The sequence below is a fragment of the Ornithorhynchus anatinus genome, chromosome 2 (assembly GCF_004115215.2).
Source record: "Ornithorhynchus anatinus isolate Pmale09 chromosome 2, mOrnAna1.pri.v4, whole genome shotgun sequence".
Taxonomy (NCBI): Eukaryota; Metazoa; Chordata; class Mammalia; order Monotremata; family Ornithorhynchidae; genus Ornithorhynchus; species Ornithorhynchus anatinus.
In genome coordinates this window covers 96,781,938-96,809,570 of record NC_041729.1, presented here as the reverse complement: position 1 = coordinate 96,809,570, position 27,633 = coordinate 96,781,938, and the positions used below count along the sequence as shown (strand labels likewise).

Below are 27,633 nucleotides of genomic sequence, written 5' to 3'. Positions count from 1 at the left end.
AGTTCTTAGAGAACAAAAAAAACCACTTCAGATATTCTATATGAACCCCCAAAACACAATATAACAGCAACCAATTTATTTAAGCATAAAAACTTGAGCATTCACTACATGTATTTCTAAAATCCCCAATATTTTCTTGTAGATCTCTCAATTCAAGTCTGAATTCCAACTAAGAAAATCACCTGAAAGGCTCAATGAATAGTCCTGAACCTTAATGAAAAAGCAAAAGCCCTCCTTTGGTCAGGAAGAATGTAAGCTAGTTATGGGCAGGGAAGGATACTGTTAATTCTATTGTACTGTACTCTCACAAGTACTTAGTACAGTGCTCTGAACATAGGATGCGCTCAATAAATATACCATTCATCAGTTGATTGGTATTTTGAATCAATTAGATTATATTCTTATTGTTGGATTAAGCTCAAATTGCTCAAAGATGTCTGTTTCCTCCCATTTAGACTTAGCGTGCCCTGTGAGCCTGAACTGTGTCTCAGTTTCCTTATCTATAACATGGAGATGCACTCTCTTGTTCTCCCACCCCCTTAGACTGTGAGCCCCATGTGGGACAGAGACTGGCTCTTCTCTGGTTATTTCATTTCTGCCCCAGTGCTCAGTAGAGTGTTTGGCACGTGGTAAGTGCTTAGCAAATACCACAATTATGATGATGCTGAAGATAGTGATAATGATGAATTGAATGACCTGTAATCTCACCAATGTTTAGTAGTCATTTGAGTTGTAATGTAATTTGGGCATGCAACAATGGAAGAATTACAGTGTTCCTCCCCACAACATGAATCTATTCTGGATATAACACGATGCACAAGTAGGCACAAGGAGATTCTTGCGGTTGTGTGTGCTATTGTTCAAGGACCGATGCTGCTGAAATTTGTGATTTTCCTATTTTCTATTATTTAATGCTTGAAATAATAATGATTGCCACAGATTAACAACATTTTGCTACTGGTAGACAAACCAAAATATTGGAATTTGTACCATTCATTCAATCATATTTATAAGCACTTTGTGCAAACCACTGTACTAAGTGCTTGGGGGAGTACAATATAACAATGAACAGACACATTCCCTGTCCACAAGGAGCTTACGGTCTAGAGGGGAAGACAGACATTAATATAAATAAATAAATTATAGATATATATAGGTACCCCTCTTAGGGTTGCGCCTGGAGAATTTCCAGTATTCTACCAGTCTCAACTACGGGAGAGATAGTGAAGCAGAGGCATATCCGTTCCATTCCTATCTTGGGCAAGGGCTAGCAAGTGGAAGACAATCTGCTAGAAGTCGAAACTCATCTGTACGAGGCAGCAGTGGCATGGGAGAGGGCTGAGGGTAGAGACTCACGGGAGGCAGTGGTAAACCACTTAGAGGATACACTACCAGAATGACTGCAGATGGAGGTGGAGGTGAGAGAGATGTATATATGGTGTTGCTACGGGTCGGAGAAGACTCAACAGCATAAAACAATGTACTAATGATCTGAAAGGGGTTTGTCATGGTGGTCTCTTGTAATCATTTGACCCCTAACCCTTCAATTCCCACTGAATATGAACTTGAATACAATTTTCCCAAAACACAAGGGGGTTCAAGAACACAAAACTCATGTTGTGCAATAACTACGCTTTACATATTTTAAGCGTCTAATAAATGAAAATAATGAAAATGATGATAAGAGTTTCCAGTTAAGGCCATCTCAACCACAGCCATTTCCAAAGTTGACAACCCTTATTATCAAAGACGTCTTCTTTATTTCTTCCCCCTCTCCCTTAACTATGATGAAAGAGCATTTCATGTATCTCCTCCTTCAGTGGAGATGAAGAATACCTCATCACTATCCCCTGGAGAATGTAGTTTATTTTAGCTCTTCTCAAAATCTCTTATGTAATCTAGAATAGGATACTATTTTAGTCAGAACCCAAAGGAAAGTACTATTTCTCACAAGCAATCATAAATCTATTTTTTAAATTTTGATATGTTAGTGCTCACTCTGTGCCAGGCACTTTACTAAGCACTGGGGTAGATATAACTAATCTGGTTGAATGCAGTCCATGTCCCACATTCTCTTAGGTATGCAGCATTTAACACTTCTCTTAGTACTTAGGTATATATGTTTCTTCCAGTTGCACATACAATTATCAACTTTGTTTACTTTCTGGGGATATTTTTAAAATGTGTGTTATAAGCTTCTGGAAAGCAGGGACTGTGTCATTTCTTTGTCCTGTACTTCCCAAGTATATGATGAAGTGAATCACACCTTGTTAGTGATCAATAAATGCTACTACTATTGTGAGAAGCAGGTTGACTAATGGATAGAGCCTGGACCTGGGAGTCAGAAAGACATGGGCTTTAATCCTGGCTCTGCCACTTACTTGCTGTGTGACCCTGAGCAAGTCACTTCACTTCGCTGTGCCTCAGTTACTTCATCTGAAAAATGAGGATTAAAACTGTAAATTCCATGTGGGACATGGACCATGTCCAATCTGATTCGCTTATTGATCGACTCCAGCGCTTAGTACAGTGCTGGCCACAAAGTTAGCACTTAAATACCATAAAAGAATTACTACTACTTCTACTTGAGAACTGATGTTCAGGACTGCAAAATCATCACATTTCTGTTCCAAAGCATCCTGGCAAGACTTGTGAAGAGATAATATTGGCCTGGATGGACCACTGGGCTGGCCCAGTAATGGCATTACTGATGTTTCTTATAAGTCCCCACTATTGTTAAATATCATGAATGTTATTTTACAATTCCTACATTCCGTTTTCCTCCCTAGATTGACTGCAAGATAATCGTCATTCAACTTGGCTTAGACACTCCCTTATTTTTCCTGAGGGATTACTTTAAAGCAACTAAACAACCCATAAGCCATTCAAGATTGGATGCACAACATTACACAACCAAAACCATGACCAAAATGTCTGTTCAAAAATAAGAGAGAGGTTGTAGTGTGCCAGAGGGAATGCATGGAGAGAATCGGTATTCTGAAAGAAAAAAAAATCACAAAACCACAGTTTTCATGGGGCGGAGTGGGGTGGGGGTTCATTATTCCTTTATATTTTATCCATTTACACACCTTGAAATGCTGTCTCATAGTCAATAGCACTTCACCAGCCCTCCTTACCTAGGAAGTCATAGTTTTCATGCCATTGTTTCACCATCTGACAGTCAGTTACTAGGTCTATTGAAAGTTTCATCACCAGTCATGTGAGTGAAAATAATTTAGGGAGCCCTATATGGAGTGGAGCTGAAATGGCAGGAGGAGGATCTCTAGCAACAGAGGTTTCCGACACTGTTAGACCCAAAGAACAGCTGAGGTTTGGGCATCGTACTAGGTTGTCATGGTAGGAATGTCAGACCCACACCCCAGAAGCTGTTATCAGGACCAAGAATAACGGTCTGGATTGTGGGTGGAGGGTGGTGTGTGTGTGTGTGACCAAGTGTGTGGACCTGTCTGAGAATGTCTGCGTATTAGGAAGTTGCCCCCTCCCTCCTGGTTTGCCGTCTTCTTCACCTTCTCGCTCCCTCCTCCCATATGCTCACTTCTGCTACATGCTCACACTATGGCATTACCCCTCGATTATTCCAACTCACATCCCAGGTAGAGTGCCAAAAACCCAGTTTATATGACTCACTCAATTTTAAAGTACCATCGCACTGGGAATCGGAAGACCTCAGGTCTAGCCTGGTTCTAGAGTTAGGGGATCCCTAGCTGAGCCCATGCCATCAGGGGTGAAGGCATCCGCATTAACGGCTAGCACTGTATCAAATACCTCTACACAGGGTATCAGTCTTGAAGTCTCGAGACTAAGGCATATTTACTGTTCTGAGAGGAAGACTCCATCCACCACTATCTCTGTGCACTCAATTTAAGTAGTGTGGCTTAATGGATAGATACTGGGCCCCGGGAGTCAGAAGGACCTAGGTTCTAATGTCGGCTGTGCCACTTGTCTGCTGTGTGACCTTGGGCAAGTAACTACACTTATCTGGGCCAAAGTTACCTCATCTGTAAAATGGGGATTAAGGCTGTCAGCTCTATGTGGGACAGGGACTGTGTCCAACTCAATTCCCTTGTATCTACCCCAGAATTTAGTACAATGCCTGACACACTGTAAGCGCTTAAAAAGCACCACAATTATTAATCTTAAATGCTTATTGTGTGCAGAGCAGTGTACTAAGTGCTTATTCTGACTATTCTGTTGAGCAGATGGGTTCCATCACACCAGGACTTTTGGAGGTCTTGAAAATTGCAAACATTTTAATCTCTCCTTTCCAGGAAGCCACGGCCAGCCAATCCCACAATCACTTTGCTGCCCTTTCACAAGAACCGTTTCTATTTTCATTGTGCTCTTTTCAAGATTAGATGATGAGAGAGAAACACAATATTCAAGGTGAAGTTTAAGTGAACTGTGATGCTTCAATTGCTTCTTCTTCAGCAAGGCTCTGGGGAAAGGATGCTATGATCTAATAAGTCTTTCCTATCTCTAATATCTGTGAGCTAAGTAAGGCTGGATTAAGGTTAACTGGGGCACGGATCAAGGAAGATTCAGATCCAGGTCTCACCAACAGAAAAATTGCAGTGTTTCTGGAAGAACTCCCTCTTCCTCCAAAACACTTTTTTTTCTGTCAGTCACTGTATTGGTGACTCCTGGTTCTGAAATGGGTGAGGGGAGAAACTTGAAACTTGTCCCTAATAATCCCTGAAAGCAGGTGACCCACATTATTATATTATTACTCATTATTATTATAGTTTTGTTAAGCACTTACTTTGTATGAAGCACAGTTCTAAGTGCTGGGGTAACTTGTATCTTACAAGTGCACATTCTCTGGTGTATTTGGGACTCACAGCCTAAGTAGAAGGGAGAACAAGTATTTAATCTCCACTTTACTGTTGAGGAAGCTGAGGCAGAGATAAATTAAGTGACTTGACCAAGGTCACACAGCAAGCAATTTGTAGAACATGGATTCTCAGGTCTGTGTTCCTTCCACTAAGCCATGCTACTTTTCTAACTAGTACTAACAAGAGAATAGGAAAATGGAAGACTAATTTAACTAACCACTCTTAAGTCTCTATAGGAAATCTGCTTTTCCAAGTCAGTAGTTGCTCCCAGTGACTGAGTTTAGGAATAGAGTATTCCTGGGGGAATACTGGTGGAACTGCCCATTTTAAAAAAGTTGTCCTCATGTAGACTAGCTTCACCTTAATGATACCATCCACTTAAATCAACAGAAAGTTTTTCTTGATAAATTTTCAGTTCTTGTGTGAAGAATGAGGATTTCAGTGGGGCATGAATGTTGGGTCAGGTGTAAAATGGGGAAAAACAAGAAAATCCTATCCTTCCCCAGACTTTCCCATCACTGTAGATAAATACCAACATCTACCTCAAGCCCATACCCTTGGAATTGTCCTTGACATCTCTTATTCAGCTAGCACATTTCACTCATCGTAAAATCCTGTTGGATCTTCCTCTTCAACACCTCTAGAAGTCTGACTTTTCCTCTCCATCCAAACTGCTACTCCACTACCAAGCACTTATCCTATCCCATCTTGACTACCGCATCAGTTTCCTTGCTGATTTCCCTGTGTCCTGACTCTCCTCATTCCAGTCCATACTTCACTCTGCAGCTCAGATAATTTTTCTAAAAGAAAACATTAGGTCCATGGTCCACCTCTCTTCAAAAACCTCCAGTGGTTACCCATCAATCTCTACATTAAATAGAAACTCCTTACCACTGGGCTTTAAGGCACTTAATCAGCTCTCCCCTTTCTACCACATCGCAATGATCTCTTCTGTTGCCAAACTCCTCACAGTACCTCCACCTCATTTATCTGGCTGTCGACCCTACCTAGCCCACCATCCTCTCTTTGGCCTCTTATTCCTGTCACTTCATATCTGTCCAACCATCTTTCTCCATATTTTCCAAGTCCTACTAAAATTATATCTCCTCCAAGAGGTCTTCCTTGATTAACCCTCGTTTCCCAGCATGACTTAGTGGAAAGAGTATGGGCTTGGGAGTCAGGGGATATGGGTTCTAGTCCCCGCTCCGCCACTTGTCGGCTGTGTGACCTAGGTCAAGCCACTTAACTTTTCTGTGCCTCAGTTTCCTCATCTCTAAAATGGATATTAATACTGTGAGCCCTACATGGTACAATCTGATGACCTTGAATCTACCCCAGTGCTTTAAACAGTGCTTGGCACATAGTAAGTGCTTAACAAATACCATAATTATTACTATCATTATTATTTCCCTACTCCAATCACCTCCAGTCAATCTGTATCGCCTACACATTTGGATGTGTAGCCCTTTGACATTCACCTTTACTCTCATCCACCCAGCACTTAAGAACATAGTCATCACTCTGCCATTTCCCCTCTGCCATTTATCTTAATGACTATCTCCCCCTATGTTTGCAGAGTGCAGTATTTAGTGCTGGGAATGAGTACACAGGTGGGAATTAGACACAGACTTTGCCCGCCGAGTGGCTAAAAATCTCTGAATATAGGTGTGATGGGGAGATGATTGGAGCCTCAGGAGCCATGAAACTCCAACACGTTACAACATCATAAAAGACAAGGACAAATCTGAAATATGCCAAATAAAAACAAATGTCAGCTTTTGGGACTAGAGGAGCAGAATTTCTCCTTACGATTCATAGTCCATAGCAATGACTACCACAGACACTAGCTTTCCGAAGGTTACACAAGGCCTTATGCTGCAGGTGCCATGCTGATACAAACCCTTACCCTACCAAGTCCTATTTGACTACTGCATCAGCCTCCTCACTGATTTTCCTGCCCCCTGTCTCTCTAATCCATACTTCTCTCTGCTGCCTAGATCATTTTTCTAAAAAAAGTTGTCTATGTCTCTCCATTCCTGAAGTCCTTCCAATGGTTGCCCATCCATCTCCGCATCAAACAAACTCCAGAGGTGAAGAGGGGCAAAAAGGCACACAACAGCATCTTTTAAGCTCAGCCCGGCATATATCAGAACATGCCATGGGAAAGCAGAGAGTTCATCAGTCACGGTGTGGGGTGGCGATGCTCACACGGAGGTGAGCTTGCAATTACCAGATATTTCACTTGGCTGATAGACACAATCCTGTGGTCAGGGATTGCATCTTTGGACATTATTGTATTGTATTCTCCCAAGTGCTTGGTACACAGTAGCGCTCAATAAACACCATTGATTGACTGACTGATAATGAAGACTGGGAGTCGATTGCTGAGTAGATACCGGCATGGAGAACTGCCATCAAGAAAGGACTAGCTCTCTGAGAACTAGCTCTCTTGTCTCTCATATACAAAGAGGGACAAGAAGGCAAAAGAGAAAATGGTGCTAGGAGCTACAGGCATTTAATTTAGCAACGTCCCCAGTTGGCTGGCATTGCAGATCCCACATTAACCTATTCAGCTATATACATACTCTCAGGTGTAGACACATTAATGGTGTCTTCTTTGACTATATCAGGCAGCTAGCACTCTGAAGAATTCTGTTGCAAGGACAATAGAAGTGAAAGTCTCATTGCTGCCTTTTTGAGTCAATGCTACAAACCTACTTGAATTCTTTGGTTGCATTATCTCAGTAATTCGAGAGCATTTGAGGGCTAATAAGAGCTAAAACTTATTTTTCTACCCAGGGCAGTTTCTACTGTGAGTTATTCAGAAATGGAGGTGTATTTGCTTCTTTTAGAAATCATGAATAACCCTTTCTAGGTGACATCAGCAATACTTCACCCCCTTACTATTCAGTTCACCCTCCAAGTCATTAATACATGAACTCCCTACATCCCCAGAATTGATCTCTGGAGTACTCCCCTCTATTAACCTCTTTCCACTTGAAGAATCAGCCATTTATTTCCCTTCCATGCTTTCTGCCTGGGAAGCCATTTAAAATATGGGATGGAAATTTCCCTCTCAATCCATGGATTCCAACATTCTTAGTAGCTTTCCATTTGGGATTTTAGCAAAACGTACTTAGCTACAGGAAGTGGGCAATTGTTCTTTATGCAAATATCGCCTGCCCAAATTTTCCTTTTTCCGATTCACAGCAGCTCCGATTTTAAATTCTAGCCAGATGTTCAGCCACAAGGTTCAACTACTCCAGCAGAAGAAATTTTCCTTAAAACCGCAAAACAGAAGACCAGTATTTCCAGAATCAATCAATGGCATCTTTTGAGCAGTGACTGCATTTGGAAGAGTATGATATAACTGTTGGTATACTCGCTTCCTGCATGGAGTTTAGAAGAGGAATATACATGTATTCAAAGAAAAAAAAAATCAGCAGCATGGCTTAGTGGATACAGCACAGGCCTGAAAGTCAGAAGAATTTAATCCCGACTCCACCCTGTGTCTCCTAAGTGACCTTGGGCAAGTCACTTAGCTTCTCGGTACCTCAGTTACCTCATCTGTAAAACAAGGACTTCTACTGTGACCAAAAACTGCCTAAACCAACTAGGGTGAAATATAGTGGATGTCAGCGAAATGTATAGAAGGAGCTAAATAACAGTATATGAAATCACTTAGAGATGACTGAAGACAGAACAGGGTCACCAACCTATGGCTCTCAATCAAACAATCATATTAAGTGCTTATTGTGTGCAGCACATTCTACTATGCACTTGGGAGAGTATACTACAACAGAGTTGATATTTGCTGCTGAATTGTATTTTCCAAGGGCTTAGTAGTGTTCTGCAGACAGTAAGTGCTCAATAAATGTGATTGAATGAATAGAAAGACACGTTCCCTGCTCACAACGAGAAGTCTAGAAGGGTCATATATATATTTTCTTGATTTTGACATATATTTTTAGTGGCATTTGTTAAGCACTTAACTACATTCCAGGCACTGTACTATGCACTGGAGTATGTAGAAATTAATCCGGGTGGATACAATCCCTGTCCCACAGTCTTAATCCCCAATTTACAGATGAGGTAATTGAGGCACAGAGAAGTTAGGCAATTTTTCCAAGGTCACACCGCAGAAAAGTGGAGCCAGGATTAGAACACAGGTCCTTCTGATCCCCAGGCCCCATCCACTAGACCACACTTCTTCTCAGTATGGATCTCAAGAAAACACGTCAATCTTTTGGAGGCCACTGACTCCAAGGACTCAGCACCATGAGAATCACAAGCACTAGGTTTACCCTCATAGGTCTTTGACCGGGAAGTACTGGCATGTCCTGCAACTGGGCAAGAAAGGGGTTCTGGGAAAGTCAAGGTGGCATCTCCACTCCTTGGAGCTCTCACCATCCTCATCACGTGGCAGGTCTTCCCCCCGCAACCTGGGTAAGCAGCAGAGATGACAGGTGGACCAACCAAGCTGGGGACAGAAGGTTACCACTAAACCACCATGGGTGTCAAGGCCAAGAGCAGCAACCAAGCTGGGTGCCACATAAACCTATTGCAGTCACCATGGGGGGGGGAGAGGGGGGCGGGAACAAAACACTCACCCCCAAGAATGCCACGTACTAGCCAATATTAATAATTGTGGCATTTGTTAAGCTCTACTTGCCAAGCACTGTATTAAGGGCGGAGGTAGATACAAGATAATCATGTCAGACAGAGTTCCTGTCCCACATGAGGCTCAAAGTGAAAGGGGGAAGGTGAACAGGTATTGAATCCCCCAGATCCAGAGCAGTGAAGCAGCAGGAGAGGTGGAGGAGATGAGTGACAGCAGCAGGGATGGGGCTTTGCAACTCTGGCATTCCCCCCACACCCCACCACTATTTCCCAAATGAAGGAAAATCAGTAGTAAATTTGCTCGTTTATTCTCTCTCTCTCACCGCACACTCATTTCTTCTTTCCTCCTCTATTCCCCCTCCTTCCTCTTCTGTTTAAATTGTGTGATAGACTCTTTGCACACCAACTACTAGGTTTCATTTTATTGGGCTCTTTAGCATAAAAATGTTATCGACATCTGGGTTGGATGATAAGAACAGAGCCAAAGAACATAAGTAATGCTCTCCGGGATGCATTCAGTGATCTATCCCATCCAGCATCTGGTCTCTAAGGGGTGGAGGAAAAGTGATGACTACTCTGCCTAGCATCCATCTTCATCCACCAACAGCCTTATCATTGTCTCAACCCATCCAGGCTATTCCCTCCATGCATCCAGGATCATCTTCAATCACTTACCTTTCTTTTTCCCCTGCACAACCTTTTGTGTTAAGGAATCCCAGAACCTTGTAACCTATTTTGTGATTTTTTTTTTCTCCTCCTTATTTTGGTTTGGATGCTATGGGACTGCATGATCAACAGTGAGATTTGATTAATTCATGCTGATTTGTTAAGAAAAAGATCAAGGAATTTGCAATTACAGCTGAACGTCCACTTTGATAAATACAATTCCAAGTAAAAAAAATTAGGTGACTCATTTTATAGTCGACCACCAAATGATTTCAGAGAAATTGGAAGCTGTGTTCTTTTTCAGGAATTCAGGATTCCAAAATTCCATGTGGACACCCTTAACTATCAGTATTCAAAATGACAATGAGCTTGATTCTCCCATATCTGGAAAGGTTTACGGGTTCAGACGGATGGTACATGGGTGACCAGTGCATTCACAATAATTTTGTCACACGGAATCCTACAAATCTATATTTTAAAAAGCTTTCAAAATACTGGCAAATCAAGCTCATGTCACCTGGTGGATATTGAACACCTAAAATACAGCATTCACATTTAAAATCAGGAAATACCAAGGAGGAATAGGAAACATTAAAAGGAGTATGCTTGCCTCACCTTCAGATTTAAATAGTCTGGTTGGGTTTCATCGTGTGCTTGAACTATAGTCAAACAAAATTTAAATTCACTAGTAAAACATGAAACTTTGGTTTGAACTTTACGGCTAACTAAAATTTTTGGTTCTGTCCTTATAAGAAATAAAGATATGCTGTTCTTTAAGCTTTAACAAAAAGCCAGCCAGGAAAAGAAATGGAATAAAATAAAATGAGATATGAGAAATACTTATTCTTTAAAGATGTGGTAGAGATAAGAGTTCTTACAATGGACCAATGTTATTGGTGCGTGAAGGTAAGGAAGAATTGAAAAAGACTGAATTGGTATTCACTGGGAAAAAAAATTAAAAAAACACTCATCTCCTCCTCTACTAACTTCAAACTTGGAGAAGAATTCTAAAAATAGGCTTAATAACAGTTTGGAAATCCTTGGTCAAAAGACCCTAAGTGGGTGAATGGAGGGGAAAGTTAGGACTGTTAGAAAACTCCATCTAAACACGAGGAGGCTGCATGGCCTAGTGGAAACTACTGGGATTGGGAGTCCGATGACCCAGGTTCTAATCTTGGCTCCACCACTTGCTTGCTGCGAGACTTGGGACAAGTAACTTAACCTCCCTGTGTCTCAGTTTCCTCAACTGAATCCACACCTGTACTCTCTCCTACTTATCTGTGTATCCCATTTGGGACAGGAACTGTATCTGACTTGATGGACTTGTATCTGTTCTAGTGCTTAGAACAATGCTTGACATAAGCACTTAATAAATACCATAAAAAAATGAAGATGATAGAGAGAGGACAGTATTATTTCCTCCAGGAGGGCGAAGAGCTGTTAGTATACCAAGAAGACAATACCACTGATAATACAATCATTTTAGAGCATGCAAGAGCAGATTTTATTTGCCAGTGCCTTACTTTGGTACGCAAATCAGTGGTGCAGGGAATATCCTTTGGATAACATTTCCTACAAGCTTCCTGAAAAGGCTACATGTCAAAATGATGAATATGTCTTAGAAAACAAGATGCTGGAGAGCACCATTATTTATATTCTTTGAATAAAGAGCCACTAATAAAAGAGAATCAAAAACCCACTCTCGAACTTATGCCATATTCCATCTTTTGCCTATTCTGGTAATAGATCTTAAATGGCCACACAAAAAACCTAACCAACGTTCAGTCTTTATTTTACATATGAAACCCAGGTAATTTGGAGAAAGTCAGAGGAATACTTCATACCAGCTGCCGCCTTCTCCCTAAATGGCTTCCATTTGGACTTGGTACCTTTCAGATACAGAATGAATTTTAAACACTTTCTAATGTTTGGAATTTTTTCTTTCCAGCAATCAATGTGCAGATTATACAACACCTGCTCTCCTGTTTAGTTTCACTTCTTCTGAACTTGTATCAAACCCCAAGAGCCGAATTTAGCTTCCCAGTCTCACGTGTAAAAGGCAATCCGTTGGCATTCCTACAAATTTACCACCGTCAGTCATTTAACTCTGTACCTCTAGTGCTCAGAGATGTCTCATTTCATGATAGAAGGGCAGTTAACACCTGTAAAGTAATTATATCTACCAAATGTTGTTGGCCACAAATGTGAATGTGTAATTGTTCCTGCCATCTGTTAATTATGTTATTTGAATCACTTATTTAATCATATAGATTTACTTGACATCTACAAACTTTTTAATAGCTTCCACAAATGCTATGCTTACATTCAGCCACAAATAAGTCACTGTTGATATATTTCCCCCAAGGAACCTGCAAGTTTGCACAGAAGCCAGCAGTTACGCTCAAAGAAAGAAGGCAAAATAAGTCATTAATCCTTAATGCTAACCCAACAAAACCCTGGGAGATCTAAATAAACACAAGGATGAATGAGAAGACACCAGTAAGGAGGAAGCAAACCATTTTTTAGGAAAGAAGTAACTTTCGAGATAAGGCATCTTTCAGTTTTCATTTCTATCACCATCAGCAATAGAGACTGAGTTTCTTCTGAGCAAGACACCTGGAGAGTCCATCCATAAAGTAGCCTTAATCTCTCTCTCTACGCAGATGCACACATACACAAATAGATACGATCAATCAATCATATTTATCGAGCACTTAATGTGTGCAGAGCTTGGGAGAATATGACTGAGTTGGTAATCACGTTCCCTGCCCACACAGAGCTTTCAGTTTAAAGGGGGGAGATAGTAAATACTGCTACCCTACCCAGCTTTATGAGTGGGATTTAAAGGTTCCATCAAATCAAATCAATAAGCGCTTAGTACAGTACTTTGCTCACAGTAAGTGCTCAATAAATACGACTCAATGAACCTGCAGTCCTTTCTTCACAATGTGGATGCCTTTGTCCACATCTGAAGAGCCTTTGGTAAGTTTCAACCTTGCTAGTTCTCTCTGTGAACTATTCAACCCTTTGGCTCACACTGTACCACCATTCTCCCCATCCTCCATTTCATTTTGGTGAGCCAATATGCTTAGGCCTGCTGATTTGTCCATGCTGGCCTCGTCACCTTGTCGTTACTGATTCTGAGCATTTTGCAAGCTGCTCTCCTGTCCCGATCGACTTCTGACTAAACCAATCTCCCCTCCTTCCCAGTATGCCTGAAGAATGAATAAATCATGTCAAATCTGAATCTTTGCAGGCCAGTGGGGCAACTGACGTGGACTCCGTTGACCACAGGCAATGAATTGTAACTATTTTTGCTTTCTAAGTGAGAACTGCTTGGCAAAGATGATCCACATATAACTCCCTTTCTGAAAAGAAAGATTTTTATTTTCTCTATCTCTATATTTCACTATGGGGACTTTCATTCATTCATTCATTCATTCAATAGTATTTATTGAGCACTTACTATGTGCAGAACATTGTACTAAGTGCTTGGAATGTACAATTCAGCAACAGAAAGAGACAATCCCTGCCCAACAACGGGCTCACAGTCTAAACAGGGGAGATAGCAAAACAAAACAGAACAAAACAAAAAAAGCAGTCTGGAGCAGGCATCATCAAGATAAGATGGACTTTCTGCCCAAGTGGATGAAAGTTACCCATTTCTTCCCCCAGAATGAATGATAATGAGGTATGTACTAAGCATTTACTATGTGCCAAGCAGTGTGCTAAATACTGGAATATATTCAATACAATCAGATTGGGCAGAGTTCCCATCTCTCACAGCACTGTCACTCTAAAAAGGAGAATAGGTATTTTACCCCCATTTTCAGGTGAGCCACAAAGAGGTTAAGTAATTTGCACCAAATCACATAACCTGCAAGTGGAGGAGGAACTGGAGTTGTAATCCAGGTTTCTTGCTTCTTAGGCCGGTGCTCTTCCCACATTAATATCAACTTTGTTTGAGTTCAATCATCTTGACTCTGTTGTATATCACACATGTGCATTTGAAAATGCAAGTGGACACTGACTTTATTTAAAACGTTAACACCGCTAGCCATTAAACTTGCATCCCATGGTTCTTAACACAACCGACTGCATTGGCGAAGACTTAATAAATACAGCCTGATGATGGTGGGACAAGGGATTGAAGGCAACTGGGATGAATCCATCTTGATTAGCTATCTACCCCACTGCTTAGTACAGCGTCTGATACATAGTAAGCGCTTAACAAATAGCACAATTATTATTGCAGACACAGTACCTGAGGGAAGCAGCATGGCATAGTGGATAGAGCAAGGGCCTGGGAGTCAGGAGATCATAGGTTCTAATCCCTACTCTGCTACTTGTCTGTTGCATGGTCTTGGGCAAGTCACTTCACTTCTCTGTGCCTCAGTTAACTCATCCGTAAAATGTGGATTAAGATTGTGAGCCCCACTTGGGACAGAGACTGTGTCCAACCTGATTTGTTTGTATTTACCCCAGTGCTTAACAAATACAAAGTAAGCGCTTAACAAATACCACAATTATCATTATTATTATTATTATTATTATTATTAATGCCTCTCATTATCTCCTCCAAGAGGCCTTCCCAGACTAAGTCCTCATTTCCCCTCTGCGCCCTCCTCTCTACATTAGCTAGGCACTTGGCTGTTTACCCCTGAGCACTCTGACAATCACCCGTCCCTCTAATATTTAGGAACACATCCTTACATTCCACTATTTCCCTTATCTGTTACTTATTTTAATATCTGTCTCTCACAGTACACTGCAAGCTGCTTGTGGGCAGGGATCCGGTCTACCAATTCTATTGTACTATATATTTCCAAGCAGAGTATAGTGCTATATACACAGTAAGTGCTCAATAAATATAGTTAATTGACTTGATCCACTTTGAGACACCAAACCGATGTCTGGCTTTCTCAATTGGTTTGTAAAAGATAAGTTGACTTTCCTCATGAGTCTTCTAGCTTTTCTTTCACTGGTACACCTGTCTTTATTGGCTGATGGTTAATTTGCAGTTTGGTTGATTCTACCAAGAAGTAAGTCATGAAAGTAGCCTAACAGATTTCACACCAGTAATGTTTGGCGTAGCCTGATGGCATTTTCCCTGACTGTCTTTATAATCATCACCACCACCATCACTATCGTTAACATTTTTGATCAATCGATGTTATTTTATTGAGCACCTACTGTGCGCCGAGCATTGTACTAAGCACTTGGGAGGGTACAACAGTATTTGTTGAGATAAATGCCACTTGAGTCATGCTACACGCTGCCCTAAGCATCCTGATACTGTACAGCTTCCATAATTTAACTTCTAATTAAAATTTCAGACCTATTTTCTCCCTAACTCCTGGTCAAGATACTGGTCATCCAGTTCCAATTCAACTTGCATAAATCCTGCTTTTGATAAGATTACTATATGATGTGCCACCAACAGCTTTCTTTTTTTATTTCACAGACATTTCCCTACCTCCACATATTACTATTTGCTACGTGACATAACATACCATCTAGTCAGCTGCCTACATTAATCTCATTTACAATCGTAGAAGAAATGCCATCCAAAGAAAGCAATGGGGCATTTCTCTACATCTTACAGTTAAAGGCTTGCTGGGTGTCATCAGATAATGTCATATTCAGACATTCAGCTCACTAGTCTAGAATACATACAGCTCTCTGGCTACTCTTTAGGCAGGGAGATGTAAAGACAAATTACAATTTTGACACAGTACTGTTTCTCCCATTCCAAGAGGATCTTTTAATTACCAGCAATTCAGAAATCAAATACCTTCTCGGGTCAAAGGAATTGGACTTTATAAGGTAAGCTAATAATATGCTCCACTAATTACTATGATTAGGATTTTTCCAACACGCCTTTTCATATTCCATTTCCTAATTTAGCAGTCATCCCCTTTAATTCTGAATAAATTATGTTTCATTAAATGATCTGCCTCTCCCCCCCAATATGAAATGTGCAAAACACACATTAGCCCTCTTAATACAGGTGTCTCACAGTGAAAAAAAGGCATGATTCCTTAATAATGATAATAATATTGATGATATTTGTTAAGTGCTTACTATGTGCCAGGCACTGTGGTAAATGCTAGGGTGGATATGAGCAAATTGAGTTGGACACAGTCCCTGTCCCATGTGGGGCTTACAGTCTAAATCCCCATTTTACAGATGAGGTAACTGAGGCACAGAAAGTTGAAGTGACTTGCTCAAGGTCACACAGCAGACAAGTGGTGGAGGTGGGATTAGAATCCATGACCTTCTGACTCTTAGGCCCTTGTTCTATCCACTGTGCAATGCTGCTTCTCAACTTGCTCCAAGGCCATGGATTCCTGGTCTCTCTCTGGGTCTATGGATCCACTGCCCAGCAGTGACTAAGATTGGATTTGAAAACCCAAGTCTATAAAAATGTTACAAAAACTAGGATAACTCTGAATAAAACGTGTCCAATCTTCAATATTATTAATATTGTATCTTGGATTTTGTGAGGCATCTTTCCTCCTAATTATTCAAAAGGATGTTTACATCTGGGGCCCCAACCCTTTTAGTGGCAGGTATTATCAACTCCCTCATATGAGAGGTGGAGAAATTGAGGACCAGATAAGTGTCTTGTCCGAGGTCATGTTATTGTTTGAGCGGATTTGGGGTCAGAATACAGGTCTCCTTATTAAGGAGCCCTGTGATCTCTCTACTCCATACCAATGTCGGGTATTTCTGAGACCTTGGTTGGAGACACAAAAGATTTCACCTTGTCTTCAACAAAATGCGCATTATCGGAACATGGGGAGTAAAAATCTAGGAAGTAGTGTCCACTCCCATTTTGAACTCTTCAGAAGAGAATGGATGAGGCTGCACATCCATTCCAGAATATTTCCCAGTAGAGAACACAATGGATGATTACACTGAAGCACTATATTCTGGACTTTGAATGTCAAACTAACTCTTTTAGGCTATTTTTACTGGGCTTCTCATAATGTGCTAGGACCAACAGCTGCCGTGGGAATTACAGGTGCAATTTCCGTCGGCCACGCTTACCCCAGCAGAAACTCTACTGCCTTGTGTGTTTAAATTCATTTTCTTCTTGCTCTTCTTCATCTCGAGGGAAGGGGGTGAAGAAATCCACTTCCAGTGAAGAGGGGCGGGGAAAAGCACAAGTAAAATAATATACAACTGACTGTTTAGGGGCCAGAGCTTTCAACATTCAATTCTGCCTGGCATTCTCTCAAAACCCCTGGCAGGGAATGCTAGAAATTGGAAGTTGGCGGCAATTCAAATTCCCACTGGCTTGCTAAAAAACTCCACTTTTCCTTGACGGTTAAAACGAAATGTAAGGTGGAGTCTGGACCCATGGGGTTGAGCTGCAGGAAGTCTTGTCAGGTGGAGGTGCATCCCAAGGAGGGTTGTTGTCTGCCCTCCTTGTGGGGAGATGGGGTGGGAAGGTGCTTTGCACACAGTATGCCCTCAAAAAACAATTGAATGAAAGGTGGGGGAGGGACCCTTAGGAAGAGAAGGGCACAGTTACAGGTAGCTTATTAACTACCGTTGCACAGTGCTCTTTTTTCTTTCCAACCTTTTGTTCTTTTGGGCTATATAGGACAGGCATACCACTCGTCACAGTGCTAAGGGAAGAGTGCCTGGTACCCCCTCACTCTGGAACAGAAGATGACTACCTATGAGCCATAAAGAGCCATCATTCAGATGCAACGACACAATGGTTTGTGTGTACTGAAAATAATTAAATTAAGCTTCCCAAGGTTCATTTCCATCCCACTACCCTTCTCCCCAACCTAGTTTACAATAAAGCCTGATTAACCATTTGAACATAAAGGCATTTTCTCCCCTTCCACTTAATAATGTCAAATTAGACGCAACGAACACTGTGATAATGTTTCATAATGTGATTCAGAAGTTGCAAACTGTGTCATTAGCTGTTCTTTTTTTGTGCTGATCTCTTCCCTAAAGGAAAATATTATCCTGCTTAATAGTTTGTGTATAAAATATTTAAATAAATTAGGCCCATTTATGCACATGCATTCTTTCTTTAAAGGTCAAAACAGTTTTTCAGCCAAATAATTATAAAGCACTACACTGTAAAAAATCTTACCTCAGTAATTGAAGCAAAGCAATAAAGAAGCCTAGCAAAGAAACAGAACATTAAAGGGCAAGGGTAAAATTGTTTACAAGCTGAGCATTTTCAAAATGACTCATTCTCCACTCACTGCCATCCCCCTGCTCCACTAGCACATGGGAAGTTTAGGGTCTTGCCTGTAGGTTAACTTTATCCCAAACCCTACATGCTGGCAGGTGGGCAGACCAGAACAGCTGTGGGAAGTATCATAAAACTAACTTGCACTTCTTCTTTTTTGGACGGCATTTGTTAAGCACTTGCTCTGTGCAAGGCACTGTACTAAGCACTGGGGTAGATACAAGTTAATCAGGTTGGACACAGTGCCTGTTCCAAATAGCGCTCACAGTCTTAATCTCCATTTTATAGATGAGGAAACAGAGGCACATAAAATAATAATTAATAATTTTGGCATTTGTTAAACACTTACTATGTGCCAGCCACTGTACTAAAAAATCACTGTAAAAAATGCTGGGGTAGATACAAGCAAATAGGGTTAGACATAGTCCCTATACCATGTGGGGCTCCCAGTCTTAATCCCCATTTTACAGATGAGATACGGAGGGCCAGAGAAGTAGAGTGACTTGTTCAAGGTCACACGGCAGACAAGTAAGCACTTTGTACAGTGCTCTGCACAGTAAGCACTTAATAAATATAATTGAATGAATGAAAGTGATAGAGCCAGGGTTAGAACCCATGACCTTCTGACTCCCAGGCCCATGCTCTATCCACTATGGCATACTGCTTCACTGAGTTGTCCAAGGTCACACAGTGGACAAGTGGTGGAGACAAGATTAGAACCCAGGCCCTTCCAGCTCCCGGGCCCACACTCTATCCACTAGACAATATTGCTTCTAGTACATTGCTCTACATTCAGTAAGCTCTCAATAACTGCCACTGATTAAGGATCTTAAAATCCTCTAGACAGGTCATTATGGGCAGGGAACATATCTGTTAGTTTGGTTGTACTGAACTCTCCCAAGTTTAGTGTACACTGCATTTATCTTCTCTGATCAGGACCATAAACTGAGTTCACTCCATCACTCATCAGTGGCTTCTCTGCACAATTCTAACTTTTTAAATAGTTCTGGCTCTGAAGCTGAGGGTAGCAAAGAGCCATACAGGTAGCCACTGCAAGTTCACTGTTAAAAAAAAAAAAAAAGTGAAGAACTTTCTAAAGTGGCCATTTGCGATTCTTCCACCTACACACACAGCTATAGGATTCCACATATGACCCTAGCAATCTCTCTATTGAAACAGCATGGCTCAGTGGAAAAAGCACGGGCTTGGGAGTCAGAAGTCGTGGGCTCTAATCCCAGCTCCACCACTTTTCTGCTGTGTGACCTTGGGAAAGTCACTTAACTTCTCTGTGCCTCAGTTACCTCATATGTAAAATGGGAATTAAAAAAAAAAACCAAACATAAAAACTGTGAGCCCCATGTGGAACAACCTGTTTACCTTGTATCTATCCAGCACTTAGGACAGTGCTTGGCACATAGTAAGCGCTTAACAAATACCAAAATTAAATTCAAATTAAAGAATCTTACTCATAGGTTTCAACAGATTTACACTGACCCAACGAGTTTTTCTGTGCTTCTATCCTATGCATGTATACAGAATATATAGAAGGGGTAAGAAGAAGAAGAAGAAGAAGAAGAATGGAATTGTTAAGCACTTACTATGTGCCAAGCTCTGTTCTAAGTGCTGGGGTATATACAAGGTAATCAGGTTGCCCCACATGGGACTCTCCATCTTAGTCTTCATTTTACAGATGAGGTAACTGAGGCACAGAGAAGTTAAGTGGCTTGCCCAAGATCACATGACAGACAAATATTAATCAATCATCGGTATTTATTGAGAGCTTACTATGCACAGAGCCCCGTACTAAGCGCTTGGGAGAGTACAACAACATTAGAAGACACATTCCCTGCCCATAATGACCTTACAGTATAGAAGACTGTAAGATCCTCAGTCATTCAATGGTATTTCTTGAGGGTTTACTTAATGTAGAGCAATGTACTGAGCACTTGGAAAAGTGCAGTGGAATGAAGCTGGTAGATATGATCTCTGCTGACAAAAGCTTACAGTCTTCAGAGCAAGAGATCCTCATTTAATTTTATATGTTCAGCTCACTCCATGTCTCCTGTCTGCTGGTTCCAAGATACCATAGAAACTTTAGAAACACTATGCAAATCAAGTGATAATGTAAAGCATAATTTCAACATTGCTCTGTTACGGTTTTTCCTGTTTGGAATTGTTTCATAAACCAAACATCTTATAGACGAAGTTTAGGTCAAACAACAAATCAGGCTGTAGACTTCTGTGTAGATTGTAAGCTTTTTTAAGGCAAAGTTTGCCTTTTATTTCTACTGTGTGAGAATAACTGCCTAAATTCAGTGCTCTGCACTCAACAGGTACTCAATTAACTCTGATGATGAGGACTACAGGGGACAGAGGGTTTAACCTGAAAGTCAGTCACTTGACCTAATCTCTCTGAAAACAAAGATAACCAGCCACCAGGAACCCAACAAAACATTCTTCAAAAAGGACACCTTGCCTCAGTTACCACATCTGTAAAATTGGGATTAAAATAGTGAGCCTCTTGTACTACATAGACTCTGTCCAACACCATTAGCTTGTATCTACACCACCACTTAGTATAGTGCCTGGCACATAGTAAGTGCTTAACAAATACCATAAAAAAATTAAATGGGGGTGCAGGGAGAAGAAAGGGGAAAAAAGGCCTCACAGGCTATTGGAGATTAGTAGCAACTGAAGAAAACAAAAACTGAACCCTGAAAAAATAAATGGGAAGGGGGGTCTGGGCCAAGGAATTAAACCTCTAGACTATACGCTCATTGCAGACAGTGAATGTGTCTACCAACTCTGTTGTATTGTACTCTCTCAAGAACTTAGTACAGTGATTTGTACATGGTAAGTGCTCAAATGCAATTACTGATGATTGATGATAATGGAAAGAAGTGCTGAAAGCTGTGTTATTAATAGTTTCCTCATCCTAGGTTGTCCCTGTGTGGTCTTGAGAGGCAGGCCCAGGACAGGGTCCTTGTCTCCCTTGCTGGAGCAGTTCCAGCTCAGAACCAGGACAAAAGGTGGTCCATAGTTCCAGAGAGAAAAGGCAGAGAAAAGCAGTGTGGCCTGGGAATTAGAGCATGGGTTCTAATTACACCTCTGCCGATTATCTGCTGTGTAACCTTGGGGAAGTCACTTAACTTCTATGAGCCTCAGTTGCTCATCTGTAAAATGGGGGTTAAGACTGTGATCTCCATGTAGTGTATGGTCTGTGTCCAAACTGATTAGCTTGTGTCTACCCGAGTTCTTAGTACAGTGCCTGGCACAGAGTAAGTACTTAACAAATTCTATTAAAGCGAGTAGGGGCAGTTCTTGTAGAATAATACATAAGAGTTCATTATAAAGCAAGGGATAATTTGGTATGAGCCAGGGTAAAAGCAAGATGACACCAAAATTGGGAGAACAGATCCTTAAATTCCAAGAAGTTGTATCACCAATTCCCAAAGAAAAGTTACACTAACCACTTGGGAAAATACTAGTGGCCAGGAAGACTGTAAAAATGCTCCAGGATAACATTTCCTTTGTAATGCCTACTAGCAACATATGATATTTTCCTCCCAAATAAACCAGAGTCATCAACAGGTTGGTTTGAAGGTCTACTGGAATATCCAATGGGGCAGAATGTGTACTATTCATTCAGTAATATTTTCTGAGCAACTGTTATGTCTAATCAACCAACCAATAGCTTTCACTGAGTGCTTATTGTATGCAGAGCACTGTAGTAATCGCTTGGCAAAGTACAACAGTTAGTACATGTGCTCTCTGCCCACAAGGAGCTTGCAGTCTACCTTCCATAATAGGTACTTGGAACACATAACAGGAGTAAAGTAAATGGCCCCTGCCTTTGAGGATTTTACAGCCTGAGGAAAAAGACAGGGAAACATAAAATAGACAAAGATGCAGTACAGTGCTCAGGTAACTGAGGAAATAGTGCTACCAGGAAGAGGTGGGAAGGAGAAGGAGATTTCATCAGCAATGTCTCTCAAAGGAAGTGTCTCTTTAAGGCCACCCTGAAGCTATTTCCAATCCTGAAATTGCTTAGGAGTGGTTTTTTCTGGTGCTGAGAATATGTGTGATGGTTTCTCTACGTCCTTCTAGTCCTAGGATTCTGGATTCAATAATTACTAGGGCTCAACTGCAACCCTCCCAAATGAGGCAGCTGTACCTAACAGGTCCAGCATCAACTGGCCCAGAGCCATCTTACTTTTAGCGAGAACCACTAAAACCTCTTCCAAAGCCTGGTGTGCCGGTAAACTCTGAACCATGGGAAGAAAGCTTCTTTTCTAACAAAAGAATGACATGGCACTTCCATGCAGCCTCCTAGATCCCTTTTTCCAAGTTATTTCACACTGTGGTGAATTCACAGTGGGAGGAAGGCGAGCACATTAAGATAAATAAGCCATTTAGGCTTAAGCATGATGCCAGCATTCTAAAAACCAAAATTTTATAATTCTAAAGTGAAGATAAAAACCAGGACCTCCCAGAGAAAGCATTGGAAATAAATGCACCTACTGAGCATACAGAGCACAATATGGGTTTAAAAACATCTGAGGGACATTCAGTAATCTTTTTAAGGGTATTTGTTAAGCACTTATTTGTTATGCCAGGCACTGTATTAAGTGCTGGGGTAGATACAAGTTAGTCAGGTTGGACATAGTCCATTTCCCTCATCGAGCTCACAGTTTTAATCCCCATTTTACAGATGAGGTAACTGAGTCACAGAGAAGTGAAGTGACTTTCCCAAAGTCACAGAGCAGACAAGTGTCAGAGCTAAGATTAGAACCCAATGCCTTCTGACCTCCAGGCCTGTGCTCTATCCACAAAGCCATGCTGCCAAAATGTGCCTTTAAGTTTTAATAATTCTTCTCCAGAAACATCAGCAGAAATGGTAGTTCCTATTGGACTACTGGGATCAGGTTGCTGAACTAAATTCATTCATTCTTTCAATCGTACTTGTTGAGCACTCACTGTGTGCAGAGCATTGTACTAAGCATTTGGAAAGTACAATACAGCAATAAAGGGAGAAAATCCCTGCCCACAACGGGCTTACAGTCTTGCTTGGGGAGCATTTGGAGAAGAAAATCTATTCCTGTAGTCAAGGTGATGACTGCCTAAGACAGATGAAATTGCTAACATGAGGTAGAAATGAAAGTAATGAAATAATGATCATGGTATTTAAGCGCTTACTATGTGCCAGACACTGTACCAAGCTCTGGGGTGGATAAAAGCAAAAAGAGTTGGGCACAGTCCCTGTCATGTGGGGCTCACAGTCTCCATCCCCAATTTACAGATGAGGTAACTGAGGCACAGACAAGTGAAGTGACTTTGCCAAGGTCACACAGCAGACAAATGGTGAAACTGGGATTAGAACCCATAACCTTCTGAATCCCAAGCCCATGCTCTATCCACTATATCATGACCTCACCAGAGGCAGAACAAGGGTGGGGTACGTGGGAAGCTTCCCCAGGTGAGGGTGAGGATGGAAAAAAAGTACAAGAAAGGCACATCCTCTCCCCACCCCTCGGCGTTTCTGGGTGGCAAAGATGAAGGGAAGGAGTTCTGAGCCTTGGCTCTCCTTCTGGGCTGGGAGGCTCCCAACTGGTGGGAAGCACCTACGCCACATAAGAGGCAGTGAGGCCACTGCTCCATGGTCAATATGGGACCCCTTGCCCGCCCCTCCCGCCACTCCCTCCTTTAATAACAACAATAATAATAATAATGGTATTTGTTAAGCATTTACTATGTGCCAAGCAGTGTTCGAAGTGGTGGGGAGGATACGAGATAATCAGGCTGTCCAACGTGGGGCTCCCAGTCTTAATCCCTATTATCCAGATGAGGTAACTGAGGCACAGAGAAGTTAAGTGACTTGCCCAAAGTCACACAGCTCTCTACATAGTGAGTGCTCAATAAATACAATTGAACAAGTGGTGGGGCCAGGATTAGAACCATGACCCCGACTCCCAAAGCCTCGCTCATTCTACTGAGCCACGTTAGTTACTATATGCCGGGTACTGTTCTAAACTCTGGGGTAGATACAAGTTAATCAGGATGGACACGGTCCATGCTCTACATGGAGCTCGCAGTCTTAATCCCCATTTTCCAGATGAGGCAACTGAGGAACAGAGAAGTTAAGTGGCTTGCCCAAGGTCACACAGCGACATGTGGAGGAGGCCCATGCTCTACCTACTAGGTCACACTGTTTGCTCTTCACCCTTAAGACTTTCCTTAAAGTGGGTGCCCAACGTGTGCCAGGGACAATATCTGTCCTGATTATCCCGGCTCTGAGTACAGTGCTTGGCTCATAGAAAGCAAGAAGCAGCATGGCACAGGAGAAGCAGCATGATGAAGTGGATAGAGCAGGGGCCTGTGAGTCAGAAGGTCGTGGGTTCTAATCCCAGCTCCGCCACTTGTCTGCTGTGTGAGTTTGCGCAAGTCACTTCGTTCAATTCAATCATGTTTATTTAGTGCTTGAGCACTGTACTAAGTGCTTCACTTCTCTGGGCCTCAATTAGCTCATCTGGACAATGGGGATTGAGACAGTGAGTCTCCACATAGGACGGGGGGCCGTATCCAAATCGATTTGCTTCTATCCACCCCAATGCTTAGTACAGTACCTAGAACATAGTAAGTGTTTAACAAATACCGCATTATTTTTTAAATCATTGCTATTATTTTTATTATTCAAAATACAAATCTATACCAGTTCCATTGTAGTTTCCAAAGCACTTAATATAGTGCTCTGCACACAGTGGAGTCCTCAGTAACTATCATTGATTGATTAAAAAGCTCACTTACTCTGCCCCACGTCTCATGTATGCCAGGGTTAGATAGAACCATAAGGCCATTACTGAGTCAGACCCATTAACCAATCCAACATAGGGACGTTTCACATTATGGTACTTAAGTGCTTATTATGAGCCAAGCACTGTTCTAAGCACTGGGGTGGTAAGTGTTAATCAGGTTAGACATAGTCCCTGTCCCACATGAGGCTCCCATTCTTCATCCCCATTTTTAGAGATGAGTTAACTGAGGCACAGAGAAGTGGTTACTTGCCCAAGGTCACACTGAAGACATGTGGTAGAGCTGGAATTAGAACCCATGACCTTCCGACTCCCAGGCCAGTGCTCTAGCCACTATGCTAAGCTGCTTCATTAGAGGCACCTGGATGTTTAAAGGGACCATGTGAATATTGTGTTTCCCTTGAAAGGTCCAAAAGCACAAATCAATCCTTAGGGACCTAATTCTAGTTTTCACAATGTCAATGTACAGCTTTTCCTAACTGGAGCAACATTAATGATCAAGCTGGCCCTGTGTTAACTGCTATTACTTAAGGAGAATGCAGATAACTAAATTACCCCTTAGGCTCCAAATCAGGATATAAACAAGGACAGATTTTTAACTCTGCCTCTTTCAAGGTACCAATTCATTAGGGAAAAGATAGAAAGATAAAAAGTGTGATTGTAGCTTAAGTGTAACAATTATATTGGTTTGTTTAGTTTGTCATTTACTTTGGTTCTTAGCCTCTCTCATTGTTTGTTTTATCTGTCTTTCTCCTCTCTTTGATTGTGAACCACTGTTCAATCTCATTATCCTGTATGTACCACGAGTTTAACCAAGTGCTCAGCACATATTAAGAACTTAACAAAGAACATGAACAGTACTATTGGGATGGATCTATTCCACCACCACAAAGGGCTGTCAAGTCTGCCACAATAATGATCCCTTTATGCTTTTCTGATACACCTAATCAATGAGGCACAAAGATTCCTGTGCCACCTGAATCATAGGTTCATGTGTTTGATATACTTTTTAAAAATGATCTCCTGCTTTCTATCTGAAGAGAATAAGGCGGCAATTCATATCCAAATTACCACACGCCAGAAAACAAAGGGGGAGGCACACTCTTTGGATTTATTTACATAACAATTCCAAAATTACATTTCACATTCACTCATCTCCATGTTTCTGGTTTGTCTTTCAGGTTTTGCCTCAATTAGTCTTTCCCATGGAGGCAGCGTGCTAGTGCAAGCACTTCACAAATTCAAAATCATCTTTCAGCATCGTCACAATGCCTCAGCTCTCTGCCTCCAATTCTTTTTGAAAACAATGGCTCTGATTGTCACCAACACTTGTTCAATTAAGTGAGATGCTACTACCTGTACTGAGTCTCGTCTTGTTTTGGGGGTAGCTTCCCCAAGTTGGAATTGTGCTTTTTTTCCTTTACACTTACTTGCCCATGTCTCCTCCCTACTCCAAGACCCTCCCATCATTTTTTTTTTTAACCCAGTGGTATTTGTTAAATGTTTACTATATGCCAGACACTGTACTAGGCTCTCAGGTAGATACAAATTAATCAGATTGGACACCGTCCATGTCCCTCATGGGTCTCACTGTCTTAATCCCCATTTTACAGATAAGGTAATTGAGGCATAGAGAAATTAAATGATTTGCCCAAGGTCACACACAGTAGACAGGTGGTGGATCTGGGATTACAACCCAGGTCCTTCAGACTCATAGGCCATGCTCTATCCATTAGGCAGTGCTGCTTCTCGTTTGAAGTAGATTTCATTCCTTTCTTTTATCTGCTTTCAAGAAACTTTCAAAATTTCAAAATTCAAGATGAATGGATATGACATTCAACTGAGAATTCCTTTCTGAAATCAAATCCCCTAGCTGGTCCTTCCTGATTAGTTTCCCATTTCACCAATCTATCTTTCCACTACACCCTTAAGCATTTCTGTTTCACCCAAGCACTTGGGTACTCTCCTCATCCCACAGAGTACTTACGTGCAATATAATGTATAATAGATCATCATTATTATTATTATTGTATTTACAGTTCCTTCCAGTCTCTCCAGAATGGACGTTCATCGTGGGGAGGGAACATGTCTATCAACTCTGCTATACTGTACTTTCCCAAGCGCTTAGTACAGTGCTTTGCCCACAGTAAGTGCTCAGATATGATAAATTGATTAATTTGTTAAGAACTTAAGTGTATAAAGCACTATTCTAGGCACTGGGACAGATATAAGATAATCAGGTCGAACACAGGCCCTGTTCCAAGTGGTGCTCACAGTCTAAGTAGGAGGGAGAACAGACATGGAATCCCCATTTTACAATTGAGGAAACTGAGGCCCAGAGAAGTTGTGACTTGCTCAAGGACACAAAGCAGGCAATTGGCAGAGCCAGAATTAGAACCCAGGTCCACTGACTCTCAGGTTCATGCTGCTAATCTTAGACACATCATTAGATTATATTCCC

At 41.5% G+C, this 27,633-nt stretch overlaps 1 protein-coding gene across 11 annotated transcripts in view; it reads right to left on the bottom strand.

Annotated features, from left to right (window-relative positions):
- The window catches only part of PTPRK (protein tyrosine phosphatase receptor type K), a 614,361-nt gene that overhangs the window by 151,307 nt on the left and 435,421 nt on the right, over nucleotides 1-27,633 (bottom strand). The gene's annotated exons all lie outside the window — the stretch shown is intronic.